This window comes from Pieris brassicae, chromosome 6 (genome assembly GCF_905147105.1).
Source record: "Pieris brassicae chromosome 6, ilPieBrab1.1, whole genome shotgun sequence".
NCBI lineage: Eukaryota > Metazoa > Arthropoda > Insecta > Lepidoptera > Pieridae > Pieris > Pieris brassicae.
In genome coordinates this window covers 13,305,657-13,328,915 of record NC_059670.1, presented here as the reverse complement: position 1 = coordinate 13,328,915, position 23,259 = coordinate 13,305,657, and the positions used below count along the sequence as shown (strand labels likewise).

The window sequence follows — 23,259 nt, the reverse complement described above, 5'->3', positions numbered from 1 at the left end:
TTTGATATCAACAAAATATATTGCGATGGTACTGTGTCCGGGATTTATTCGCGTTAATTCAGTTGTAGCGTGAATTAATTCTGGTGGGATTGAAGGGAATTGTCAAATAAATGAAACTCTTTTGTGGAAGGCAAGTCTTTAATCTTTAAAACAAGGGGGTGTAACATTTTTATGGGTTCGTAAAACTAGGCAACATGTGCGTTACTTATGAAGAATATTAGTGACGTCGACCTATTGTACATTTTTGGAAACGAGTATGTTTTATTACAATTTTTGAATGTAAGAAAAACTAAAGGGCTAATTTATCACTACAAACTGACATTTTAAAATCTATCGGTTATAAGATTAATATTTCTTAACGAAACTTAACTAACGTTATGTTACATAACTCGTGACCTTGTGTAATTTGTATCTTAATCGAATATTTGTAATTAAACAAAAATCTATATAAAAATAAGCAAGCAAATGTGATATTAATTTTCATAAAATCATCTAATAAGAAAATTAACATAGTGTGAATAATAAGTTAAGTTAACTTATTTATAATTGTTGTCAAACTTATGGTCTAAATATTTGCCTTCACTATATACACCTCGCCTTTAAAAATTTCATCCCCTTCCTTTAGAAAGTATTACACGGCAGTGTGACTTTTAGGAAGGTGATTAAATAGTTAATATTCATGGCGTGGCAATCTTTTTAATAAATCTTTACGGTCATTATATATTCTCACTCAGACAAATCGTTGTTACATATATGAAGAAGAGTAGTGTTAGCCTAGTGGCTTCAGCGTAGAAAAATTATCAGTGAAACAGACATATTTTTGGGAGAGTTTGGATCAGTGTCACTGTTACACTGTCAACCAGCTCTACTTTTCGGTGGCGGCTAGGCGGGGGCGCGGGGGCAAGACGCGAGGAGCGTTTGCCCAACAGCGTCCCGCTGCGCCGTCGCTGAGCCCGTATGCAGTCATATTCGCTTGAGTTCCCTGGGTTGAATGCCTAGTGCGACCCCCGGGGGACTCAATGCGGTGCCGGACGTCATTCATTCAGAATGAATGTGTCCGGCATAGCAGGCGATATGGAGGGCTCAGGAGGAAATTTTAGTGGGTCGGGTTTCTCCCCTCTGATTAGCAGAGGGATAAGAGTTAACCATCCCCACAGTCCCCGCGATAGCGACTGCATGCGCTCGCGGGTCTGCAGTTGTGCATTTTTACCTCCTTCATAAAAAAAAAAAAAAAGTGGCTTCAGCGTGCGACTCTCGTCCCTGAGGTCTTAGGTTCGATCCCCGGCTGTGCACCAATAGGTGTTCTTTCTATGTGCACATTTAACATTAGCTCGAACGGTCAAGGAAAATATCGTGAGGAAACCGGCTAGTCTTAGGCAAAAAGTCGACGGCGTGCGTCAGGCACATGAGTCTGATCACCTATTATCCTATTTGATTAACAAATGATCATGAAACAGATACGAAAATCTGAATCCCAGACCTTAAAGAGGTGGTAGCGCCACATATATGCAACATCTCTTTGTGTTCTAGAATAATGATATGTATTAAAAAAAAATACTTCCTTCTCACAAGAAAAATCGTTGTTACTCACATATTATATGCAACATCTCTTTGTGTTCTAGAATAATGATATGTATTAACAAAAAATACTTCGTTAGTCTAGCGAAGCCTCAGCTCATTACTGCTTCAAATGAACAAAGAACAACTTGTGAATAATGCGTGAACGAATGAATGAACAGCACCTCGATTATTCCGACATTTTTTTCATACTTTTGTTTGATATATGTGAACCGATTCGTGTTCGGTATTATAGGTATCGAATACAATAATACTCTTTATGTTACACTAAAGTAAATGTGCGAAGCCTTTGTTATTTAGCCATTAACAAAACCTAGTTTCAGTATTTGTATGCTCTTAGTTCCCATTTGTTTTAAGTACACTATATTGTGGGTAAAGTAGTTTTTCTTTGTTGTATTATAATAGTATGTGGAACGCATGAATACGTCAATAATAAGTTAAACTAATTTGGTATGATATTCATTCGTTTCTATGTTTTATAAATAAATAGAAAATATTTTTAAACTATTATATATTATTTTTAATTAAGATAAATCACAATATTTTATACATATTTTTTAAATAGAAAATGTGAAAAAAGTATATTTTACTTCCACGATTACTTATATGATTGTTTAATCGGGATGCTAGGGAAGCCTTATACCTTACGTTTGACTTCAATATTTTAATTTAGGACTAGCTTTTTGTAACAATTTAATCAACAACGGCTTGTAGGCATTACGACTCGTCGAAGCAGTGCTAGCACAAGTTTCTGTCGATGTTTCGGTAATATCGTCGACGGTTCCTATGCGACACTTTTAGAACCGGTTAAAACTGCTACTTTGTGTCATATGACGTAGATTTTGAATTGTTACGTGAGTTTAAATATGTGGTTACATTTGTATTGCTTGTTTTAAGTTTCCCTTCGTATTGTTTTACGGTTTTTTGCTTTGGAATGTTTTTATACGCAATGTGTTGTAAGTATGGAAAGAGTTTCAGCGTTAAAGAAAGTTTTTAGTTCTTTGTTGATTCCTATTATAGCTAAGCTACATTATAGATTCACCTCTATTATATGAACTTACTAATATGAGAATCTGAGATTAATTTATGACTTTCAATATTAACTAATCCCTAGGTATTCGTAGAGTTTATTGTTAATTTTTTCCAATATATTAACTCACTATCTTATACATAAACGTGATGAAAACATAATAAGTTAATAAATATTTTGTCACCATGTTAAAATATTTGTTATTAGACTGTACGCACTGTAATAGACAGTGACTAGAATAACATTTAATGGAAGCAATATGATAAAAATAAATAAAATCAATTCAATGTGTTTATGAATGTGGAGCTCATTTTCTTGCTTACGTTCCTACCTTCCCCTTTACCAGAAAGCGAAATAAATTGTCGTAAGATTTTGTATGGATGTAATATTAACATCAAATCATTAGTTATCATTTTTACAACTGTTAAATTTTACCGAAGACCCTGAATCCCGAAATCGTTCGAATAACGCACTTCTTTTGCTACGTGTGGATTTATCGTTCACTCGTAAGGTGATTATAATAATTTATTTGCGCGAATATATGTAATGTAATTGGGCATCACGTAGACGCTTTGAAATCCAATGTGTCTAAGATAATTTGCCAAAGTTTTGAATTACAAATTCAATTACATCATCACATAAGTAATGTAGTATACTCTCGTCATAACATGATTAAATTATATAATTACATCAGAAAATTAAGACAAATCACAATATTTTATCAACATATCTTTTAAAATAATAATATATTAGGTTACATTTGAAATTGGCGTATTTCGTACTAGCCACTTTGACCTCAAATACCTCCTCTTTGGTTAGGAATTTCAAATTCAAATTTGTACAGCTATTTGCTCATGTATTTGTGTTTCGATGATCGTCATTTATTTGTTATTTTCTTCTGTTTTTTTTTCTGTTTGCGTCAAAATGGAAAACTTAAAGTATCGCATTATTTACGAGTACCTGTTCCGCCGTGGCACTATTGAGAAACGACTCGAAGGGTGAATGATGTGTATGGAAGTCATGTTGCAAAGGAAAACACAGTTCGTTTTTGGTTCCAAAGTTTTCGTTCTGGAAATTTCGACCTGCAGATCAAGCCCCGTGGACGGCCTGAGATCCAAGTTGATAATGAAGTATTGAAAGCTATTGTGGCAGCGGATCCATCGCAAGCCACGTCCGAGTTAGCTGCAGGCTGCGGTATTAGTGATAAAACTGTTTTAATTCACTTGAAGCAAATTGGGAAGATTTAAAAGCTTGAAAGGCGGGTACCTCACAAATTGACTGAAGCAAACCGGCAAACGCGCGTCGACTTCTGCGTTACATTACTGAACCGGCATAATAATGAAGGTATTTTAAACCGATTCATTACCTGTGATGAAAAATGGATTCTTTACGATAATCGGAAGCGCTCAACGCAATGGTTGGATCCTGGCCAGCCAGCCAAATCCTGCCCCAAGCGAAAATTAACCCCAAAAAAGTTACTTGTAAGCGTTTGGTGGACTAGTGCCGGTATTTTTCATTGCAGTTTTCTCAAATCTGGCCAGACTATTACGGCAATCGTCTATTGTCAGCTATTGCAAACCATGATGGAAAAGCTAGCGGCTAAACAACTTAGGCTGGTCAATCGCTCCACGCCACTGCTACTTCACGACAACGCTAGACCACACACTGCACAACAGACGGCTACCAAATTAGAAGAGCTTCAATTGGAATGCCTAAGACATCCTCCGTACTCCCCGGACCTTGCTCCAACAGATTACCATTTTTTTCGAAATTTGAACAACTTCTTGCAAGGGAAAAAATTTAACTCTGATGGGGCAGTCCAAGTCGCCTTCACAGATTTTATTGATAGAAGGGAATCAACTGGTTTTTTTTAGAAAAGGGATCAATGAACTACCTATGGTTCATACTTTGATTAATTAAATATATTATATTTAAAAATATTCGACTTTTTGTTCCTCCCATACAAAGCGCCAATTTCATATATAAGGACCTAATATTATATACCGTTATATAAGGAGATGTTTTTGGTAAATGGTTGACATTATTTTTTTTACATAATAAAATTCGCCTAATGTAAACGTACGTAATGTAAACTTACCATATAGTATTGTTTAAAAATATATCAGTTTTCGTGTACGAAGTAGGTAATTTGTGATAAAAAACAGATTTAGAAAACCGGAATGCATTTGACCCAAAAAATAAAGGTATGTGTCAGGCACAGAAGGCTGATTCACGGAAAAGATATCAAGAAAAAGATACAAAAATCTTGTAGGACCAAGGCTTAAAGCGTCACTTTTTATCTATTCAAAGCTTTAGTATTGTTATGAACACTGGAATTAAAACTGGTCAGTTATTTAATCTCCGATCGTTGAATACGTTAGTTTTTACTGCTGATCCGAGTGTATGTTATTTTTAACTTACCAACCGTATTTTTCTACATCGTGCGAAAATTCACGTATACGTATAGCGTATACAAATTGTTTGGAAAATCAATGTTTGCTGTCATAACGAATTTATCATATAATAATACTTTTCATGGACCCAGGGTGTGATTGAAACATATGATTTTTATATGTATAAAGTATGGTTGGTAACATGTTTTTCTCGGTTTGTGCAATATGTGTCTTAAGTAATTGTTGTCACTTCCGGCGTAAAGGTTATTTTTAGGTTTTACCTTTGTCGGAAGTTATAAAAAAATTTGTACTTAAACCTCTGAGCATTGTACATAGAATGTTACGTTTAATGAGACTTTGATAGGTAGTTGAACTCAGTAGTTGACTTCAAAGTTACGGATAACTTTAAACCCAACCTCATCCCTAAAGGCCCACGAACGGCGAGTTTAGAAACTGCTAATTCTGAGAAAATTATTTAATCACACTATAATTTGTTCTTTAATTATACTAATACATAGCTATTGTATATAGGAACCTTAGTAAAAACCTAAACAAGAAAAAAGACTGTATTGGTACCCCCAAAAAGAGATGGTGATCCCTACATTAATGGTGACATTTTGTACCACACAATCACGAAAATGCGCTACGCTACGGACATAGAAATTGGTTATAAAAGCCGAGGTGACTATTGGAAGTAGTAAAACAGCGAAACTATTGCAGTATAAGTAAAGAATTGTGAAGAATTCATCACATTGCGTATTATAAACTGTTAAGTAGTTAAATTATTAATATAACACTTTTAAATTTTATACATCCGAAACTATTTAAAAACTTGAAATTTCGTTTAGCTATTGGTATTACAACTGGTCAAGTTGAGACATGTGCAATTAACGACAGAACCCCAAGATCCTTACTGTACTGACAACGTGGTAAGTAAAACCTGGTAGATTGCGTTGGTGGGATGGACCTTGAAGTAATAGAATTATAGGGGTTCGAAGTACGCAAAAAGCATAGAACAGATGGCGAAATATACTTGAGGAGGCACAAGGGGCTGTATTTATGATAAAAAGCACAACAACTTAGTATAGTTTATTCGACATTTAATATTAGATTATATAATTCATAAGACATTCATTCTAAATGAGATCTTAAGATAAGAACAATTGAACGAAACACAATTAAGACGTCGTTCTTAAATCTTTAAACAGTCCTTAGGAAGTTTGGTTAAAGAACGTATAATAAGAAAACTCACAGTCTTTATTAGGAATGGTTTGAAATAAGATTATTTTTAGACCCGAGTTATACATTTACTTCTTGAGAGCTTCGCACATCTGTTTTTTTTAAATAACATGTATAAATGGTTTATGTTACTAAATGCTGATTAAATGCGTTCTAATGGTGTACAAACATACACACCTGTCTTAAAAGCAACGCTAAAGCAACTAGGACAGCACTGCTGTTGCAGCTGTGCAGAGTTCTTAGGTTAATAAATAATCGAACGTTGGATGGAATGGTGAGTTGTAGTTCCTTCGATGTCATTATAACAGATTTTGACTGTATATGTTGTTTGAGGACTTATAAATAAATGAGTATTAGGTTGAAGGCAACCTTAACCAGTATTAAGGTTGTCTCACGGTTGTCTAAAGAAGACCTATCACTTTTCTTTACTTACACTGTAAATTTTTACTATTAATATTTTTATTTTTACATAAGTTTTCTTTCTTTGCGTCTGTGGCGCAAACTAACTGCTGTGGTCTCTGGCAGAATGACCAGCGCTGTGGAACACGTCTGCTCCACATCATAATGCTGAGCCAGGGCCAGTTACAACCACAACAAACACATTACACACTTTGCCTTATTCCTGTATGTTCTCTTTCCGTAATTTTTTGTTATTTCTTTTTTGAGTATTATTATTTTGTGTCTTTCGTTAGGAATAAATGTTATGGTTATGTTATAGCTATGTTTTACATGTTAAACACTTTTCTTAAGGGCTATGCTCCTATGTATTCATGGGAAGTGCCGCGAGGTACTTTTAGTTTGCTAGTTCGTTAAAGAAGTCCCTTTGAACGAATACCTCGTGTATTAGATTATGGGTGATCTTCCGCTGCTTCTAATATTGTTATTTCACTATATACAAGGTATAAACTGAGTTATAACCGCTATGATATACCGCATGAATTATTGTATTATTTTAAAGTCATACAAAGGCAAGTATATCGACTATTTTAAGTATTCCTCATTGTTTCGCTGAGATTAAAATCAGTGATTACGCTACTATGGATTTATTTCTATGGAAGCATGTTTGTATATATGTGTGTTGTGTATTAAGTGAACAATGATTATGCTAGTAGTACAAAACTTAATGCATGCATAATATATTTTGTCTATCTGGGGGCAAACTGACAGGAGGGTCACCTGATGTTACGTGTTAACGCCGCTCATAGACTGACATTGCCAGGGGTCTCGAAAGTACGTTGCCGGTCTTTTAAGAACTGGAACGCTCATTTCTTGAATTACCCTAAGCCAAATTGGTTTATAAATCGGCGAGACTGCCTTAAAAAATGCTCTGTCGTAAAACAATGGTCCAGGTAATACGGGTAAATTGCGTATTCTGCCTCGACGTCCGATGATGACTCAGATGCAGGTATTAACCTAACAACTCCCGGGAACACTCTGCGTGGCTTATGTGGTAGAAGATAAAACCTAACATCTCTACGCCAAGGGATCAAGCCGCTCGGAAAGTGACTGGTTGTCAATGATCCGAATCTCACTACGTTGATTACGGTTAAGGAGAATTAGCTGTGACTGGTGACCTCACGCCCATAGATGAGAACATATTAGTTAGTAGTATAGTAACATTGCAACCAGGCATGGTTGAATATTTTTCAGCTGAAAATCATATGGAAGATTGAACTCAACAATTGTTGATAAAGCCTGTGTTCATTTAGCATTCAATTTCAAGAGTCTAATAGAATAGGTTTTTACATAAAAGGCACGTATTTAGGACTCTGAACATGAATGGAGCTAGTTAGGTATTCGTTAAGCTATATTGTGACGAGTAGAAGCTATTTTTAAATTGCGTATGAGCCTAAACTACTGTAGAAAAGCTTAAACTAAGCTCCTGCAACAAATTTCAATTTACATTTTTCCTATTTACCTATTGATCGTGGATAATTTGAAGTAAATTCGTAATCAAGCCTTGGTGATAAGGCTATCCATAAATAGTTGAAATAAAAATGATATACATTATTATGAAAGTAATAATAATAGCAATATATATTAGGTACTAATATATGAAATTGGCGTTTTGTTCCTCCCATAGGAATATTTTTTTTTTAATTTTAATTAATTAAAGTAGTTGCCATTCTATCACTTTTGCCATCTTATGGACAGTCCATTAGTCCCTTTACTAAAAAAACATTCGGACGGGAATCGATAAAATCTTTGAAGGCGGTTTTGACTGCCCCAGATTCGTGTATTTTACCTTGCAAGATTAGATAAGATCTAAAAGATCGATCTTACCACTAAATGTTTTTTCCAAACAAAAATAATAATAATTAAATTGTCATAAATATGAAATAAATATAAATTTACAAAATTTTGGTCCCTGTGGCAGTGTACCTTTAACGCTGGCAGCATTTCCTCGCTGTATTGCTATACGTATTAGTTGAGCGAGGGAAGCACCAGCTCTGGGGTACTATCTACCATGTCCCAACTTAAATCGAAACAATACACGCCAAAGACTCTTATATTTGAGCCGTTTATTCTTTACAAAAAGCGTTGCTAAGCGCCTATCGTAGTTTGTAAACTGAGATCTACGGATTTTACCAACCAGACTTATAGATTCGTGAGCAAATGAGGGAAATGTTGGAAGAGCTACACTTGTTATCTTGCGTACTTCTAATCCGCCAAAGCGAATACGGAGCGATTCTTGATATTATTATTACTATGTAGGTTAAGAATATTGTAAATCCTATATATTTGTGTAATTAAATCTTTATTTAATGTATATTGAACTCAGATAAAAGAGTTTTAGCGATACAAACTTCTTTGTTGTTTCTGAGAAGTATATTTAGTCTACTGCTACAGGCACAGTATTCGAACCGAATGGCAGTGGTAGACAAGGTGGAATTGATAAATAATACGTTATTTAAACGCTTAGTATTTTCATTTAATTTTATTTTTGCTCTCAAACATCATACCTGTAAAAATGAGGTCAAGCAGATACTTATGAAATATGTTATAGAAAGGATATACACGTGTGAAACTGACATGAGCTTAAAAAGGCGCAGCGCTAACTAGAACAAAATAGAAATACAACACAAATATGTTTTGAGTGTAAATAAAGTTGCAATATTAAGAATATTAATAACACAACAAAAGACATAATAGTTACTTGGTTATTATTTTAATTAAATGATGATAAAGTATTTGTAAAATTTTACTTAAAAACAGATTTAACACTGAATATGTTTAGAACTGGCCAGTTAGAAATATTGCTACTCAATACTTTTTTAAATTTCAATTTTAGAACTCTTTGACAACCTAAAGTATTATTGTTGCATTTATGTGTATTTTTTTTTGAATTGGCGGCAAATCTAAAACTCTTGTTACACGTGAAAATGAACCTAATGCGAGAAAATTTTCGGTCAATGGTTTAATATGACTTTCGTTGTGGGCTTACTCAACAACAAAGCTAAAATAGGCTGCGATTAGCATTTCTCAATGAAGCCCCATCTCGTGCCACTAAATACAATAGTTTAGGTGGTGGACGCAGCAATCTCAATGATAATCCGCGTGAGGGATGTTCTTTAACAGCGACTACTGAAGATAACATCAGTGCTGTGCGACGCAGGATAGTAGAGGATAAGAGAGTGACCTACCATCAGATACGGGCAAGCCTAGGCATAGGTATGAGTCAAGTTCAAAAAATATTACACGAACATTTAGGCGTCAGGAAGCTTTGTACCAGATGGATTCCCCATACTTTAACACCTTCGCATGGACTGGTGAATATTTGACTATGACAGTCCTGACCTGGCACCTAGTGACTTTCATTTATACCCAAGAACTAAAGATAAAATTCGAAGTATTCGCCTTACGAGCCCTGAAGATGCGGTGAAAGCGTACGAAAATGCCATAGAAGATACTCCTAAGGAAGAATGGGCCCACCGCTTTTCTCAGTGGTTCTATCGAAAAATAATAAAAGTATTGGCAACTTTCTACATTAAGCCGTTTTTCATTTTCTAAACATTTTCAATGTTATCTAGGTATCTACCGGCTACCAGTATGACGGCAAGTGCCGAGTGGCCAAGTGTTAATTAAGTACCGGGAGGCATAAATAATAGTTTAGATAAAGATAATTTCAGATCAAATATTAATAAAAAAGTGTCATATATTTGTCTTTTAGAAAATAGATATCTATTCAATGTTAAATTTTCGTATCATTGCGACATCAGTGCTACGCATAGAATGGAACCACATCGACCACAAAAACGTCTTTATCGCTATCACTATAGGAATAGATTACGTATGTAGTTAACAGAGAAAAGCCGTATAGGAACTGTGCTGGTTGCATCATATAGGAAAATAAATTACGCTCGTGGTTAAAATATACATAGTTCCTCTCAATTTTCGTTTTACCCTACTAAATGCAAATCTATTGAAGCAGCGTTTCCTGTCATTTATAAGTCTGTACGGATAGATCAAGATACGACACGTTTAGCGAAGTGGCTGCAAGTGAACGTGCATTAATGAAGCGACAGGAATAAATATAGGTTTATCAAGATTTGTACTATGCTTATTTATTTTCAGCATATATACCAATAATTATAATATATAAACTACTAATACTAATAACTTATAATTCAGAGTTGTTCGGATTACCTGTAGCTGAGTTTCAAAATCGGAAGTAATTCAAGAAAAGAGCTTACCAATTCTTAAAAGGTCAGCACCGCACTTGCGAGCCCTCTAGCGGCGGCGGCAATATCACTTAACATCATATGAGCCTCATTTAAAGTCGGATAAAAAACCTTTCATTTTAAAATTTTAGGTACCACTATTATAAGGATAACTATAGTTTTCGGGCAAATTATTAATCATAAAAAAATTGTTTTCCTGTTAATAACACAAAGAAGAAATAAAACTTTTTATTCGAGTGAAAACAATTCCGGACGGTTCTAATTAGTTCATAGCTAACTGAAATCCGTTCGAGAAAACTACGAGAAAGTAATTGAATAGTTTTAAACTCATAGTTTACGGGCAAATAGAGATGAAAAATGCTGCGATTTTTCTCAAAACCACAGTGAAAACAAATTTTAATATAAAATTAATATCAAAAAATTAAAAAGTTATAGACTGACTTTCACAAAAATAGTTGATTGGGAACAATGAATTAGAAACAAGACGGAACTTACACTAGGCCTACTATCTACTTAAAGTCTGGGTGGTGAATATCCCAAGTATTCATCAAGAACTCGGTTTTTTTGTACCTACGGTATGTGTGAAAGCGAAGGTTTGCGATACCACGGGCTAGAACTAGTCTGTTGCACAGAACCCTGTTAACAAAGACTTTGCGCCTACTGAATGCTGTGTTCGACACTATTGACATCTTTATATTTTGCCAGAGTTGGTTCACCGTAGCGATATTCTGTATTTTATGTATGTACTATATATTTGATTAAAATTGTATGTATTTTTCTGTTTTCAGTTCTCAGAGAACATTAATAAAACACCCTTTCATTCATATAAGTTAAATCGGTCCAATTGCACTCTGAACTAAAGAACTCTTTTGTCTCTTTCTGTAAAATATGTGTTTACGAAATGAAAAGAGACATGTATATATTTATTATTTTTAAGGGGTTTGTGATTGTTTACCACTATAGATTGTATACACTGTAACCAGACAATGTTGTTAGTTCATACTTTTATGCAATATTCAGCGATAGAAGTTCAGTTTTATTTTCATAATTGGGATAGGGATAGGGATAACAAGGATAACGTATAGGAACGTTCGTCAAGCTTGTCATTATTCTCCTGATAGTTTGAGTAATATTTTCAAGAATTTTCTTTACTACAAATCATTTATTTATATATTTATTAACACTTCGTTGCATAAACATAATACAATTTACATAATTAAGTGAATAGGAGGGCAACTGGCAGCCTTATCGCCTTTAAGCGACATCTCCCAGGCAACCACTGGAAATCATAAGTCGGAGGAATGACGTGAAAATTACATGAAACTAGCCTGTATTCGAGTTAAATAAAAATTATTACATTAAGTCTATTATGTTTAACATTAGTACACGACCACCGATGGAGTGAAGGCTTCCTCCAAATCTTAACTTCGCTACTATTTTCCAATATTTCCCCACTATCTCTTTTATTACATCTCCCCGGGTATCTGTTTGTCTCGCTCGCACTTAGATGTCAAATGGAGTGAAGAATTGTAGAGGTGCATATCGTTAACGGGATAGGTACGAATATGCTAAATTATATTACGTATTAATAGGAATAATTTTAATTTGTAAGATAAAATATTTCTTTCGACGTATGATAGAGAAACTGTATAGATCGTAGTGTGGCCTGAAAATGGCCGTTTTTATCTTCTACTTAGCGCGCGCGATCCCCGCGTGCGCAAGTAACGATTCGGATAAAGGGTTGCATTGCATGCATTCCTACTCAGTGACATTTATTGCCCGACGACTCAGTTTAGAATGACTCGACTATAGTAGTTTATTTGATTTGCCAATAATTCTAGATCTATAAATTTACTATTCAGAGGTCGATAACAATATGAATTCCTGATGAAGTGATAGGGTAAACACCATGGAGGTCAGTTACGCTCGTATGGCCGACATTTGTGTGTACATATATATATAAATATCAATAAATATATATATATATATACAACAGTCAAAACCGATTACGACGACATCGTTTAGAACAACATACCGGTTATATTGACCAAAATCAAAGGTCCCAGCTGAATTCTATTTTATTACTTAATACACCTAGAACATTTTAAAAACAACGAATAATTTTAAGTATAGTGCGTCTCTTTTTATCACAGCGTAGGCTCAATTTGACGGAAATGAATAAATACTTCAGTAAAAAGAATAATAAGACTGATTTAGTTAATTTGAATAGTGTATAAAATAATTTCAATTATGTATTAGTAAACTATATATATTTAAGAAACCTAGACACGGTCAATACGTGGAATTTATAGCTGGTGCCCGAAACGTAGTTAAATACTTCTTGCTGTAATATAGTCACTAGTGTGTCTACACTCATCTCTTACATAGTGGCTCATCTCTTACATCATGCTTATGCTGCCCGCTTCGCTGCCGAGTACAAGGTATTGCAGTATTTGAACTATATTGCAAATTTATCGAACAGAACATTTACTCCACAGTAAAATAAATTAAAGTACTTATGGCCATAAATACAGTTATAATTAAAAATAAACAAAATATTACATTTGAATTTGGAATCTGTCATTGTTATATGATTGTTCATTGTGTTTTCTCATTTTGGCGCCAATACATTCTACAGTATTTTGCGATATTAAAATGAAGGAGATAAAGAGAACCGAATCGCTGTGATTGCATTACAGAAAGTAGGTATGGAACCAAATGCTATTTTTAAATCTCGTCATAAGCTTGGTATTAGTAAATTATTTGTGTACCGGGCTATTAATAGGTACAACGAGATCTCTGTTTGTGACAGAAAAAGGTCTGGCCGTCTAGTGTTCCTGCGAAAAGGGTGGTTAAAGCAGTAAGGAAAAGAATTTAAAGAAATCCTGTCTGAAAGCAAAAGATTTTATCTCGGGAGATGAAGATAGCACCTAGAACCATGTCGCGTATATTTAAAGGTTATAGGTAAAATCAAAACAACTACTGAAGCGGTACGCAAAGGGAGGTTCCACGGAGATGACGGTTTACTTAAATTTTTTTGTATTGTGTTATTTGTCTTTCTCAATGTAAAGAAGTGTAAATAAAGAGAGAAATTTTGTAGATTTCTTTTCGTGATTATTATTACTTGTATACATTTACAAAAAATAAAGCAGACTTTCATCGAGGTACATTTTTGCTGATAAATTTAGCTATACGCGGGATTTTTATATTGATTTAAGTCTTAAGTCTTTCTGAATATACAAGTTTGATATAGGTATCTATTATGCCTGACTATTTTGAAAGCATTTTCAAGCTCTTTCTAGAATTGAAACATATATCTCTCATTGAAATGGAAGCGTTCATAAAAAACGTTTTCGTTGGACAGGTTTCGTCGAAAGAAGTCTCTGAATTTCTTAAGTTATATAGCGTCCCACAAAACACGACGTCTTTGTTAAAACTATTGTAAAGTAAACAACCTTAAAAACTTTACTACTTTTATTACTATATATAGATATATTGAGGTACATTAAGCCACTTTAAAATCGGATGTTTCTCGAAGATCAGTGGCTTAGTAGCTTTAGCGACATTCATCCCTCTGAGGTCGTAGGTACGATTCCCAGATACACAAATGGACTTTCTTTCTGTATGCGCATTTAATATTCGAACTGTGAAGGAAAACGTCTCGAGGAAGCCTGTTTGCCTTAAATCGACGGAGTGTGTCAGGCACAAGTATAATTACCTACCTGACTATTACATTGATAAATCATCATGAAAACTACACAGAAATCTAAAGCCTAACCTAAAAAGGATGTAGCGACACTCATTTTTAGAACGATAAAGTTCTTTCAGTTCTAAATACCCATCAATTGTTTAACCGGTCAGATAAACACTTAACCAAATATAAAGTAGCGTTGTATAATAGCCACGACCTCAATAACTCACAGCATATTGGTTTAGTCAAATTACTATGTGCCGAGCTTATCTTGTTTAATCAATGCATGGCCTGCAGCCAAATTATTTGTTATACTATATAATTATAATTATTAATTAACATATAGATAATTCCATGTTATGCTAATGTATAATTAACGTTAGATTTATATGATTTTGTTTACTTATGTACATATTTGCATTATTAATGAATTTAAAAAAATAAAGTGACGGTTGCATTGTCATTGTTCTTTCATATTAGGTGCTCAAACTGTCAACAGTTTTGTTTTTTAGAATTCTCACAACACTTACATTAACAGTAAAATTGTTTTTAACATGTACCATGTACAACGCAATAATTGTAATCTAGTTACTCACAACACAGCATCTAGACTACCGATATATACGTCACAACCATACTTCTGTCATGAATAAAGATTTAATTTATTATTTAAAAGACAAATACCCCATCTTTGATATCAGATTTTATTATTGCATTTAGAATCAGTCTATATTTTCATTGCAAAGTAGCGTTCCAAATTAAAAAAAAAAACAGAGTGTGTTCGAAATTTAAATATTTGTTTATAATATTGCCTACAATGGAAATGGGCTACAATTATAAGTCCAGACTCTTTTGTCCATTAAAATTCCTTTTCCTACTTCAATATCTATCCTTCTATCTAATATAAATATTGATGTATATAGAATTTTAGCTAGTTTCATTTTTCATAACAATATAAAATTATAATCATTTATGTACGTATTATATACCTAATTTATCTGATCCTTTTCAAAATTCCGATCCAATGTCCAAACCAATAAAATAAATCTAATAACACACTTCCTAACTTTTTTGCATGGCTGACGCACAAACCGTGCAGGCCAAGAAAGAGAAAAAAAAAGTCCAGACTTATCTCTTAGTATGACGTATGTCAAAAACTGAGTTTGGATACGGGAGTCACAGTTTTGACACTAAATCTTTTCAGTGATATTTAATATTCGTTATCCTTACATAAAAGTGCATTCAAGTAAAATGCAAATATCGGTTTACATGCCACTCGACACTGCTAAATATGTATGGCGCACCGAGACGCATCCTGGATCTTGTTTAAGCGGTGCCCGACTAACTTTGCACTAATGACTTGAATACTCAAACAGTTTATATTTTACCGTTTTTGATATAAATGGGAAGTACAATTTTATGTTTTTTTTATATAAAGACCCCGGTTTGAACGTAATGAAATTATATATCGTATAATATTGTTTTTGGTGTTCGCAAGAACCGATATTTAAAACATAGATTAGACTAGCGGACACGACAGACTAGGTCTCCAAGCAAGGTGGATATAAGAAATAGAAGCGGTAGTAGGAAGTGAATGGAGAAAGAAAGCCACAGACATAGTCAGTTGGAAAATGCTGGAGGAGGCCTTTACCCGCGAATGGGTTCCGATCGACGGTACTGAAGGTAGCTAAGATATAAGATGACATGATAAAAATAATGTATATAATGTAAAAACTCTAAGCTGTATATTATTATTTTTTGTTATGATTGAAAATTAAACGGACTTTATTATTATTATATTATATAGATAGTACTGTGTTAAACATATTTAGAAATACTGAATACCTGTAACTGTATAATATTCATACCATAACTTGCTTCTCTAAAAGGCAAGTAGTAAACTGATGTATTTCCGAACCAATTCGACTTAGGGTCCTTCAAGAAAAGAGCAATTCTTAAAGGGCCGCCAACGCACTTGCCTTCTAGAAATGTGAGTGTGCATGGGCGGCGGTATCACTTAGATTAGGTGAGCTGTTTACCTCCTATTACGTAAAAAATAACAATATTTTTTTACTATAAATAAATAATTGTTTGTGTAGAATAAAATAAATTAAAAATGTTTCGCGCGCGATTCCGTCGCGGATTTATTTAATAAACAAAAAAAAATATCATGTTATCTTAACAATATTGATTAATAATTGAAAGGGTGAAAAGATTTTATATATATAATTAAAATCTTCTAAAAGCTTAGGCCAGTAACACATAGAATCTAGAAAAATCTCGAATTTCCATATCAAGAATCGATAAGATTCCAAGCCCATTAAAACTTTTCAAAGTATTATAATGTGCAAAAAACCGAGGTACCGGTTCCTTTACTCAAACCACGGCAGTGATTTGCGCGACTAACGCCTGACTTGCATTAATTTGTATTGTAAAATCTCATTGTGTATATTCAAAGTACACATTATAATCGAAGGGAAACGCCACGAATGTAATCATTTATTAAAATCTAAACATAACATACAGTATTTACAATTTTCTTAACCTACAGTAATAATAAAGATAATTAAAAAATTATAAAAATAAAATTAGAACAAATTTTAAAAGATTGCTCCCTTTAGCAGTGTACCTTTAACGCTGGCAACATTTCAACCTCGTCATTAATTATTTGGAATTTACTTTGATGCCACTTAAACCTAACAGACGCCTTCAGCTCAGCAACGATAGGGACAGTTAACAACTAAATCCTACCTTCACACGACGCTTCCTATTCATCAAGGCTACAATAAGGGAGGGAATGTCATCAAATCCCCTCCCATGCAGGGGAATATGCCCAACGCGTGATACTATATTACCTGTGTATTTTAGTGTTTGATATATACATAATGATGTTTTTTTCGACACGTATTTATAAAATGCTATCAAATTTTGTTATCAAACCTTTTCTTCCTTTTTCTTCCAAATTTTTTCTTCAGTTTCTCTATTAAAATTCTAATTTTCTAACGATATTTTCCTTTTCAAGAACGCCTGTAGATGTGCGGGGTTCATGCGCAATCGTTTCGAAACTATCACATAAAATAAATAAATCATTGGCGCTACAACGTTTTTATGTCTAAGCTTCAGATATCTTAATCTGCTTCATGATGATTTTTTAATCTAAGTGTGAACACTTCACACAGGCTGAAGCCTCGACACACGCCGTCGACTTTTTGGGTCTAAGGTAAGGCGGTTTCCAAACGATGTTTTCCTTCACCGTTTGAGCGAATGTTAAATGAGTACTTAGAACAAAAGTCTATTGGCGCAGATCGGGGATCGAACATATGAACTCAGGGATTAGAGTCGCACGATGAACTTGGCTAACACTGCTCTCTCCACTAAATTAAATTCGAAATCCTTTTCTAAAACCAGACTTCATAAAATTTGTACAATTAAATTAATTACTTCGAAAGCTCTCAAATTACTAGAAAAACGAGCAATAGAACCTTTTTTGGCTTCGTGATTCCAATTAACCGTTTCTTTGTTATTCGAGCACTACATTAATTGCACGCTTTATTAAATTACCCAAAATGCTTCATAATTTAGACACTTAATGTTAGATAGTAGTGTTTATATACAATAAAGCATTGCAATTATTTATATTAATATTAATTAAATTAACGAGAGGCAAAGTTTTTTTTGTAAATGTCTAAGTGTTTCTTTCATTTCAGTATTTTTTGAGGTCAACATAAATTGACCTCAACAATTTGTATTGAGGCTGTCAATCAATTGTGTTGATGAACCTAAACGTCTAAAAACGTCTGCGGATGTTACACTATAACTTTGGACACTTCCTACCGACACCTAAATATAATCTCTCTCTGTTACACCATGAAAATTAAAATAAAATATTAGGTCCTTACATATGACTGGCGTTTTGTATGGGAGGAACAAAAAGTCGAATATTTTTAAATATAATATATTTAATTAATCAAAGTATGAACCATGGTTTTCTATGCACTTTTGCCATCTTATAGGTAGTTCATTGATCCCTTTACTAATAAAACCAGTCGGACAGGAATCAATAAAATAAAATGTGAAGGCGATTTGGACTGCCCCATCAGAGTTAATTTTTTTCCCTTGCAAGAAGTTGTCCAAATTTCGAAAAAAATGCTAATCTGTTGGAGCAAGGTCCGGGAAGTACGGAGGATGTCTTAGACATTCCAATTGAAGCTCTTCTAATTTGGTAGCCGCCTGTTGTTCAGTGTGTGTGGTCTAGCGTTGTCATGTAGTAGCAGTGGCGTGGAGCGCTTGACCAGTCTTGGTTGTTTAGCCGCTAGCTTTTCCATCATGATTTGCAATTGCTGACAATAGACATCAGCCGTAATAGTCTGGCCAGATTTGAGAAAACTGCAATGAACATACTGGCACTAGTCCACCAAACGCTTACAAGTAACTTTTTTGGGGTTAATTTTCGCTTGGGGCAGGATTTGGCTGGCTGGCCAGGATCCAACCATTGCGCTGAGCGCTTCCGATTATCGTAAAGAATCCATTTTTCATCACATGTAATGATTCGATCAAAATACCTTCATTATTGTGCTGGTTCAGTAATGTAACGCAGCAGTCGACGCGCGTTTGCCGGTTTGCTTCAGTCAATTTGTGAGGTACCCACCTTTCTTCCCAATTTGCTTCAAGTGAATCAAAACAGTTTTATCACTAACATCAGAGCCTGCAGCTAACTAGGACGTGGTTTGCGATGGATCCGCTTCCACAATAGTTAATCTTCAATACTTAATTATCAACTGGGTCCCAGGCCGTCCACGGGGCTTGTTCTGCAGTAATTTCCGTCGAAATTTCCAGAACGAAAACGTTGGAACCAAAAACGAACTGTGTATTCTTTTGCAACATGACCGCCATACACATCATTCACCCTTCGAGTCGTTTCCGCAGCACTAGTGCCACGGCGGAACTCGTACTCGTAAATAATGCGAGACTTTAAGTTTTCCATTTTGTAAAATGAGTGACGCAAACAGAAAAAAACAGATGAAAAAAACAAATGAATGACGGTCATCGAAGCACAAATACATGAATAAATAGCTGCACAAATTTTAATTTGGAATTCCGTACCAACATGGAGAACATCGTGATTAAAGTAGCCAGTACGAAATACGCCAATTTCATATGTAAGGACCTAATATAATGATACTAAATTTACATGTACTAACACTGCAAGAAGTTTATACATAACGTCTTTTTAAAACGTCTTATTTTTGACGAATTTAGTATATATCCCTAAAAGTACAGAAAACAAGAAAAAGCCATTTAAACTAAAAAAAAATACCATGCTTGCGATGCTTTAAGGCAAAAGCAACGATAAGAGAAGTGCTGCTAAGACACTGACAAATAAAATATGCAGATTAATAAGCATTCTAAATATGATGACATAAGTTAATAACAACATTAATCCGGGTGTGATAGTATATTAGTATCGGATGTGTTTAAATATTACATAACAACACATTTCGACTTGAAACGGGTCCGGATAAAGGGTGACTGGCATCCAATGAGGGTCGAATGGTGAGCATAATTTCTGGTACATTTTAAAACTAATTAACTACATTTGTGTGGTACAGACCATCGCACGCATTCGTCAAATTCACCAGCGTAAATTATATTAGACATTTGTATAAAAGAAGGTATTTTTTTTCCTTACCTCTACCCTACTAAGTTCTTGTTGGGGATTATAGGGTACAATTCATTAGAACTTCGTAGCTGTAATCAAATTTGGTTTAAGCGTAATTAAAAGTGAACGGAAAGCGCATACTTGCTGGGAGAGATCAAGAGACTGTAAGTTCCGGACAATTATTACCGCTGCCGGAAACCTAACCTTTTTGCTGTGCGTTCGGCTCACACTGTCCAGCGTCAACAAGATCCTATTCCTCAGTGACCCTAGCTGCTTAATGGGTTCCTCGACTCTTCACCGGAGAGCGACCTATTTGTAAAACGTTTGTGAGTGTGTTACTGTGATTTAAAAATATACTTAGCATAGCAGGAGGTTTACTGTCAATTTTGTAAATAGCTTAATTGTATGTTATTTTTAGTCAGAGTTTGGCCATGAATGGGCTGTAAATAAATAAATATTCGAAATTAATAAATTAATGATGATTGAATGATACTATATTATTTCTTGTACGCGAGAGGTATGGAATTGTATATATCTATCGTTGTTTAATTACGTTTAATCCCGTATCACATCGACTAATCTAATAGGCAAGTAGGTGATCAGCCTTCTGTGCCTGACACACGCCGTCGACGTTTTTGGGTCTATGGCATTGCGGTTTCCTCACAATGTTTTTTTTTACAGTTTGAGCGAATGTTAAATGTGCCCAGAGACAGTGAGTCCATTGGTCCGGGGATCGAACCTACGACCTCAGGGATGAGAGTCACACACTTAAGCCACTAGGCCAACACTGCTCCCTATATCCTGCATAAATATCGTAAAAAAAATATTTAAAATAATGTAAATAATTATAAGTTTTTAATAATAATACATACATACATAGATTCAATCCGTTCAAAAAGTATTTTTCTTAATGTGTAAAAGCTATGTTAACAAAAGACAATACTAACGTTTTCGTAATTTTTAATAGTTTAAAATTTTTACACTTTCCTCTTTAGTTAATACATACATTTCTTTTACTACTGGTTCCCTTAACAGCGATAAAGCCACCGATAATGTTATTTTATATATCCTATTATATATATAGGATACGTACTTGATAAAAGAAATTGGTGCTTTCTGTATATAAATGAAACATTCCCTTAATAAATACAAGAACAGAATCACAAGACAATCACGTACACCATCAAACGTTGCACCAATCGCGAAACGTAAGACCACCCTACTAAATTCAAAATGAACTGGGTCCTATCGGAGTAATGGGGCAAATAGCTGGCGGCGGATCCTTTGTCGACGATAATTCGTGGCCACCCTAACCATAGTCGGTTGTTTTGTCCCTTTCAATTCATACATTTGATGTTAGAAGTGATTAATTTTTGAATAGATCGTTTTACGTACTGTGTAATGGAGAGGAATGGTTTACCATATAATTTAATACGCATATATATATAATACGGTTCCTACACAACCTGTTTTAAACGTAATAACGATAAGGATATCAGTATGCATATTAAGTGTACATTACAAGGAAAACGTTAATAAGAAACACATAAAACTATAGAAACGAACTGAGGTAAAAAGAGTCAATAAATTTAACACTTTTGCATTTTGCATTAATTCACTCATACTAGACATCGGTAAAACACGGCAACGCCGCGCATTCGCGTGCTAGTTTGGTTGTGAATACCCACAATCGGGATGTTAATGTTATAGCTAAATTCACTTGTGTCGAAATCATAACAGATGAAGATTAATATGATACGATTGTTTACTTTTTAGATGTTCAGATAATGTAAAAACCATAAGACCGTCTTACGACTGGGAAAGAGCGACAAAGTATGAACTAGAGCTGTCAACAATTGTTATAATAGTATACGTTATAACCTAACATACCTTATAACAAATGAGTCCATGCATGCATGTGAGACGATTATTTTGTGTATGGAATTTATTATTTTATGACGTACGACTACTTGTTAAATAAAAAGCAAAGGTCCTGGGAATAAAATACTTTATTAAAATATAATAACTATATTGAAACATACTGCTGTTTTTTTTACTTTTTTTACTTGACTTTAAAAGTTAACTTTTAGTGATGTCTTGATGTGATGAAGCAAATTCTATTTATTGTTCGCTTATTAGTTATTTGTTAAATATCTTTTTAGATTTATTAGACCTGAAACTAAGAAAGCGTGATTGATCAAAATGTACATTGTTCAGCCATGACTCGTACACAGTAACACAGTTCAGTCACGCGCAACATCTAGTTTAAACTTATAAAAATTTGATTATATTGAATAAATCTGTTGAATATATTAACGGTTAAATTCATTTGATGATAAATACACGGGACCAACACAGCAACTGCCCATGAACAAATTCAATCACAAATAATTCAATTGCACCTAAAAATCACCTAACACGAGAATTATATCTAACGTTACCTCAAAACAGGAGCTAAAGAAAATTAAATTATTCAAATAAGTAATTTTGAAACTTAATTAAAAATTCAAAGTCTTGTCAAATGAATTAACGAAAAAGCAGGTTCATTAATATTTTCTGGGAGCTCTTTGTCTGGTTAAAGTTGGTAAACTTCGGAATTAACTTCACTTGTTTGATTAGCTATTCGTTACACAAAGTTAATGTAACCGCCATTTTTTTGGGGTAAGATTTCCGCTGTTACGTCCCTATATTTTCACCATATAATGCGCTGAAGCAATGAAAAGAGAGGGAGAAGATTTTTTAATGAGGTGATATATATATATATATACTCCGTTCTGAACGGTGTAAAGAAGGAACATGAAAGTAATATATGAGCACCATGTATCTACATAATAATTTAGTTATCTGCTGCATTATTTTTTATAACACCATACCCCTATTATATATATATAGTATACAACTAATTGTAAAAACTATTTGAAAAGAATAATATAATATTTACTTACACTTTTTTCTCCATTCAAAACTATTATTTCAATTTCTAATTT

General features: G+C 34.1%; 1 protein-coding gene across 1 annotated transcript in view; it reads left to right on the top strand.

The window, feature by feature from the left end:
• LOC123710957 (Down syndrome cell adhesion molecule-like protein 1) overlaps positions 1–23,259 on the top strand; it is a 120,966-nt gene that overhangs the window by 12,825 nt on the left and 84,882 nt on the right. The window lies entirely within an intron of this gene.